At 35.3% G+C, this 7,534-nt stretch overlaps 1 non-coding gene across 1 annotated transcript; it reads right to left on the reverse strand.

Moving 5' to 3' along the window:
• Positions 1-2,417: 2,417 nt before the first annotated feature.
• On the reverse strand, positions 2,418-2,524 carry LOC145161918 (small nucleolar RNA R71). The gene has a single exon (XR_013738775.1). It is a non-coding gene; the product is annotated as a small nucleolar RNA R71 (small nucleolar RNA).
• Positions 2,525-7,534: the final 5,010 nt, after the last annotated feature.

A 7,534-nucleotide genomic window follows, 5' to 3' on the forward strand; every position in this document is an offset into this window, starting at 1 on the left:
TATATATATATATATACATGAATCATGCATATATATATATTGGAAAGAAATCTTCACAAAAGCAAAAGTACCAAACATCATGTGTGCTTCCAACCTTTACAATCAATCACTTCATTACTTTTCCTTAAACAAACAAGAGTTGCTTGATTCCTTTGCATATATATAGATGCATGTTTACATGAGTTTTTGTGTGTGTTTTGTGTTTCCTTGTAATATATCTCCTATTACTCACTCAACTCCAGAAGAATAAACACATAGCCAACCTCAAAATAATCTCCAAACACCCTCCAAATACCCTCCTTAAACCTCCTCCAAAACCATTTCAAATCACCACAACCATCACCACCTTGCTGTTTTTCGACATCAGAATTTACAAGTTAAGAAAAAATTCACCGAGCACAACTCAACAAGATAATACGGGAGAGATTTGCACCGCAAATTATTCAGGACCTTACCTACATCCAGGAATTTTTCTCGATTTTTTTGACCACTGCAAACCCCAGAGAGACACGAGAGAGAATTGGCTATCCAGAGAGATTTACTACGAAAATCTATATTCGTAACCACCCAAAGCTCTTTCAACATCACCCTCTTTGTTACCTTATACCACCAAAACTACAACCTTATTACACCTTCTACCACCCTCCAAATACGCACTTCAACCTCATCAAATCACCTTAAAAAAACCCATACCCACATACAAAAAACATTACCCGTGTATTTTGTATCGTTTTGTAAACAATTCATTGTTACATAAAAAGAACTTATTGTTACTTACCGGATTGAACTTTGAACAAATAGAGACACAGTCTATTAAGATCCAGTCCAACCCTAAGCCTGTTAGTCATTTATTTGACTAACAACTTGACAAAACAGTCGTTCCACAAGTCCCGTTCTAACACCACCTACTATATATATATTTATATATTTTATTAACGCTTTATGTCATTTAAATACTGTCATTTATTTCATTTATAGCTTTCAGTCATTTATAGCTTTCCAGTATTTATTTATTCCGCACTTCTTATCTTTCCGCATCTAATCTCATTAAATATATATATCTGTCACCCAGTAACTGGTAACCGAGCCTTTTATTCGTGGTAATCAGATTGTTATATATTTCTAACAATAAACCATTGAGGGAAGGTGGATTCGAACTAACAGAAGTGTTTTGTTTATTGATTGAATTTGTGTTAAAGAATTGAGTTCATCTAAACTTGAAAAATTAGATAAAACCCCCACTTTACTAAAAAAAATTAGGTTAATTTAATAGTAGATAGATTAATTAGTCAAAAACGTTCCCTGTGATCGACACCCGACTTACTCGACTATTCTATAATTTGACTACGTACACTGCCTAGGTGCAATTTAGTTAGTTAAGTTAGTTAGGTTATAAATATAAAATTAGGTGTAGCTATTTGCACGCATCAAGTTTTTGGCGCCGTTGCAGGGAACGGCTTATTTGATTGTTGATTTATTTGCTTTAGGTTAATCGATCCTTTTTGTGGGGTAAAACCTGCAAAAAGTTACTTTTTAGCTTAGGTTTTTGTTTTAGTACTAGAGTCACGACGTGAGTTTAGTAATTTTTAGCTTTTCTTCGTTTTTCTTTTCTGTTAATTTTTCTGCGACAACACGAGGTGGTGACCTTTACCACGTCGTGGTGACCAGTCAGTAGGCTTTTTTTATTTAGTTTTTGTTCAGTTTTACGTTTTTATTTTTATTTTATTGCAGAAGTTAATGACCAGAGGTTCCAAAACACCTTTGGTGCCACCTCTTGAAGATCCAGAGTCGACCCTTCACAAGAAGACGGATAAGAACGTGAAAGAAGATCAAACACCAAAGAAGTCGTCTTTCAAAACAGTTTTTGGAATAAAGTCAGGGAAGAAAACGGGAGAGTCAAGCACATCATCAAAGGAAAAAAAAAACAAAGTTGAAAGCCTAGATCCAATTCCTAACCCAAACAAATCTGAATATGAATCCAAGACCGAGTTTGAACTATATACGAGTGATCCTGAAGACGAGCCAGAAAACGAGATGGCTAACATTGAAGAGATGTCCATGGGAGCTTACAAGAAGCGAATTAGAGATGATGTTGTTCCGGGTTAGTACAGCCTGCAATTCCTGCCACTACCACTTTCGAGCTGAAGGGACACACCCTTACTGCGCTGAAGGATATTCCATTTTATGGGAAGGATCATGAGGATGCTTTTAAGCATGTAGATGAGGTCAATGACATTGCAGACTATTTCAATGTCCCTAACGTTACAAGAGACACAATCTTGTTAAAGATGCTTCCCGTTATCTTTAAGGGAGCTGCAAAAGACTGGTTAAAAGCACTTCCACCTAGTACAATCACCACTTGGGCTCAGATGCGCGAGCAATTCTTGGAACAGTTCTGCCCACCATCCAAGATATCTAAACTCAAGAAGGCGATAACTAATTTTGAGCAACAACCAGGGGAGTCACTATACGAGGCATGGGAACGGTATAAAGGTTTATTAAGAAATTGTCCTCAACATGACCTCAACATTCAACAAGAAGTGTCCATCTTTTATGACGGAGTCAATGTCATGACAAGGCAACTCCTTGATTCTCAAGGACCTCTTACGAAGAAAAATCCAAATCAAATCAAGGTGTTGGTTGAAGAATTTTCAAAGCATTCACGTGAATACCATAACCCAAGACAAGATGGAGTAAAAGGCAGTGGGGGTGCACATTCTGAAGAGATGGCTGGGATGATGGCAATGCTAAACAATATGGACAGGAGAATGACAAAGATGGACCAATCAATTCGTGCAATTAAAGTTGGTTGTGAGAGATGCAATGGTCCACACTTGACTAAGGATTGCAACTTGGATGAATATGGGAACAAAAAGGCTCAAGTTTGCTACTCGAGTGGGGACAAATAGGATGAAGACTAGAGAAAACCAAAGAAGGAGTGGCTTCCATACGATGAATACAAGAAACAGAAAGAGGAGAAATATAGGCAGACTGGCCGATGCTTTTACTAAAAAGAGGAACCACCAAGTGAGAAGAAAGTTGACTTAGATAATATGTTAGTTCGTTTTATGGAGGCTTCTGAGAAAAGACATGATGATACAGATGCATCACTGAAGGATCAAAGAATAATGATGAAGGAACAACAATCTATGATGAAAGATCATCAGGCAATGATGATTGACTAGCAAACATCATTAAGAAATCAGCAAGCATCGATCCATAATCTCGAAGACCAACTTGGTCAACTAACAACTTTGGTGAACGAGAAATTATCTCCACAATTTACAGAAAAGAAGACTCAATCCCATGTCATAGTGATCAATACTGAAGAAGAGGCAATCTCTGAGTTCTTAGAAGCTTTAGAAGTGGAGCCGAAGCATCCCGATCCAAAGCCGAAGAAGCCAAAGCTCGAAAATAAAAATGTTGTTGAATCATCGAAGTCACGACGTGAACCTCCTCTGTTCATGACGTGTACCCAGTCTGAACAAAAAATTTTAAGTACCTGTTCTAGCTTATCGTCCACATTTACCATTTCCGTCCCGAGCTAATCTGTCACACCCCAAAACCGAGAACGGCGGAAACGTTCCGGGGTGGAGGACGTCATGTAAAGTATCACAACAATGTAAAGTAGTAAACAAGCGACAACATCATCCATTGCATTAATAGTATAATTTAGAATTACAAGTGTGTTCTTTCATAACATAAACAACATAATAAATACTCAAAATAAAAGACGAGTCTTGACTGCTCCGTCTTCTCTAAACCTTGCATCAGTACTTGTCTAACTGTGACCTGAGAATACAAGTTATTTTGAAAGCGAGTATCAGAGAGATTTACTACGAAAATCTATATTCGTAACCACCCAAAGCTCTTTCAACATCACCCTCTTTGTTACCTTATACCACCAAAACTACAACCTTATTACACCTTCTACCACCCTCCAAATACCCACTTCAACCTCATAAAATCACCTTAAAAAAACCCATACCCACATACAAAAAACATTACCCGTGTATTTTGTATCGTTTTGTAAACAATTCATTGTTACATAAAAAGAACTTATTGTTACTTACCAGATTGAACTTTGAACAAATAGAGACACAGTCTATTAAGATCCAGTCCAACCCTAAGCCTGTTAGTCATTTATTTGACTAACAACTTGAAAAAACAGTCGTTCCACAAGTCCCGTTCTAACACCACCTACTATATATATATATATTTATATATTTTATTAACGCTTTATGTCATTTAAATATTGTCATTTATTTCATTTATAGCTTTCAGTCATTTATAGCTTTCCAGTATTTATTTATTCCGCACTTCTTATCTTTCCGCATCTAATCTCATTAAATATATATATCTGTCACCCAGTAACTGGTAACCGAGCCTTTTATTCGTGGTAATCAGATTGTTATATATTTCTAACAATTGGTATCAGAGCTTGTGTGATTTACCTTGAAATTTTTGTCGAAAACTTTTGGTTAGCGTTTATAAACCTTCCATAAGCTTTTCTTTAAAAATTTCATTTTAATATCACTTGTTCAAAATCCTTAAAAAAAAATTATTAAAAAAATTAAAAAAAAATTATAAAAAAAAATCTTAAACAAAAAAAATTCAGAGCTTGTGTGATTTACTTTGAAATTTTTGTCGAAAACTTTTGGTTAGCGTTTATAAACCTTCCATAAGATTTTCTTTAAAAATTTCATTTTAATATCAATTGTTCAAAATCCTTTCAAAAACAAAAATTTTATTATGTCTTCTGCTAATTATTCCAACATGAACTCTGTTTCTATTGCTAACAGCTTGGGATCTGGTTCACGGGCACCCATACTTATTCCTGAAGAGTATAATTCGTGGGTTGGCCGTATGAATCTTCATCTTAACACCATAAGTGAAGATGTCTGGAATTGTGTAGAAGGAACATATGTTACTCCAGAAAATATGGCTACTCTTGCTACAAATCAAGCCACTCTTGCTGAAACCGAAAAAAGGCTGCAACTCCAAGCCAAAAAGGAACTTGTGTCTGGAATTCCCCATAGTATTCTAAGTCAAATGGATGACATAATACTGTTGACTGCAAATCAAATCTGGGAAAATTTAAAAAATCGTTTTTGTGGAAATCAAAGAATTATTGGAAACAAAAGAACATCTGTTTTAAATGAATTCGATAATTTCAAGATGCTTTCATCAGAAACCATCCATGATGCTCATGATAGGTTCAATTTTATCATGGTAAAAATGAACAATTTGGGCATCAAAAAGACACAACACGAGATAAATCTCAAGTTTCTAAACAATCTTTACGAAAGCTGGAAGATGGTTAAACTCATCATTCAGGGAAATCCAGCCATTCATACTGAAACTTTATACAATTTGTATGGAGAACTTCAATCGTATGAATCCTCGATTGACCCACCAACCACTACAGCTTTTGGAGGACCACTTGCTCTCGTTTCCACATCTTCTCAAAACCAAACACCTTTTAATGAACAAAACTTCAATCATTTTAATCAGACATCTTTTCAAAACCAACCCTGTTTGAACAATTCTTTTGATCAATCTGATTTAAATGATGAAGCAGACTACCAACAACTGTGTGCTTTGGTAGCAAACACAAACCTCCAGAGATTTATTCCAAATCACGGTCAATCGAATTTCAAACCAAATTTTCAAAACCGACCATCATTTGGACAAAATAATTCTGGATTTCAACCAAGACCTCAACCTGTTCAAAACAACTCAGGTTTTCAACCAAGACCTTATTTTGGACAAAATTTTCAAAGACCTTCCTTCCAAAACAATTCAAACCAAGGTTTTCAAAACCAGGGATTTCAAAACAATCCCAACTCAAGTCATCATAACAATAACCAAAACAACAGTTTTCAAAACCAAAACAGAGGATTCCAAAATCAAGGTTACACTAATCAAAACAATGGCTTTCAAAACAACCAAAATTTTGGATTCCAACAGAACCCTTCCCAATCTTCCCAACAAATCCAAACTCAAGCTCCTGAAAGACTTCCGATTAAAAGTCAAAAGGATGACAGTGATGAAGAAGTGATCATTTATCACAACTGCAAAGGAACTAATCACTATGCCAGAGAATGCCGAGCCAAAAACAAAACCAAAGTCAAAGACTCAGCATACTACGCTCAAAAAGCCGATGAATTAAAGAAACAGGAAAATCAAGATAAGCAAAGAGTATTGATGGCAATCCATGAACCAAACGTGGAATACTGGCCAACTTCTGAAGACGAAGCTGACAATGAACCAACACAATCAAACTTCTGTTTCGTAGTTGGTGTTGATAGACCTTCAAGAGCTCCAAACGTCATAGAACAGGTATGGTCTATGATCTCTGAACTTGGTCTTTCCAAATCAATTTTTTAGTCCCATATAACCAAGATTGAGAAAAGTCTAGAAGCTGATCTCAAAAAATATCATGACACAATGATCAATTCCGATATCTGCAAATCTGAGTTACAAACCTTGCAACTCAAATTTGGAGAATCAACAAGGATAAAGAACAAATTGGAAAGAGACGTTGAAAGAAAATCAGAAGATTATAATCACGTCTTGGAACAATTAAATCAAACCCTAATTCAGAAAAAGGATTTGGAACAAAAAAATCAGTCAGTCATTTCCTCTGAAACAAAAGATGTTTTAGAAAAGGAAATCCTTCAGTTGAAACAAAACTTTCAAGAATCAACTGAAAAATACAAAACTTTAAATGAAAAACTGACTGATTCTTTAAACCAAACCAATTTTCTTGAATCTGAAAACAAAAGATTGATATGGAATATGAATTCTATCAAAATTGCTAGAAAACTAAGTGATGATGTTTTCACCAAAGCAAACACCTTAGGAACTGGCAAAATTGATACGAATTACAGACCAGGAATTGGAAGAGAATCCTTTGAAAATGAACTAGCTAAACAAGAAAACATGACAATTTGTGAAAACTCTGAATCCACTCTTCCAGATCTTTTCACATATGCTAATGAGGAAGATTCAGATGACGAAACAGTTATCAACTGTAGCCCAGATGACACAGCTTTCACTGTTTCCAAAAAGTCTATCAAAAGAGTTGTAAAATCTGAAACAAACTCTGCTAGTTCTTCAACAAACCAAATCAAACATACCAATGAAGCAACCATAACCCCACTTAACAAACCAAAGGCTTTTGAAAACAAACCAAAGAAACCTGTTAAACCATACGTCATACCTCAAAAACAGGTTTCCAAACAAAAACCAAAACCTTTTCAAAAACCTTTTGAAAACCGCTTTCAAGAGATCACCTTTAAAAATTCAAGGAACTTTCAAAAACGACCAAATCAGAAAGTTTCAAAACATCATCTTCAAAAAGTCTTTCATAACCGCCAATCACATCCCAGATATGAAGAGAATTTTTCAAAAAAAATTTCACATCTAGGATATCATTCACCAAATCACAGATTTTATCAACCAACGAATTTTCAGAAACAAATCACTTTTTGGGAAAATTTGATAAATAAAATCAAACCTCAACCATTCC

Source organism: Lactuca virosa, chromosome 2, assembly GCF_052849685.1.
Source record: "Lactuca virosa cultivar CGN04683 chromosome 2, Lactuca_virosa_CGN04683_v6, whole genome shotgun sequence".
Classification (NCBI taxonomy): Eukaryota; Viridiplantae; Streptophyta; class Magnoliopsida; order Asterales; family Asteraceae; genus Lactuca; species Lactuca virosa.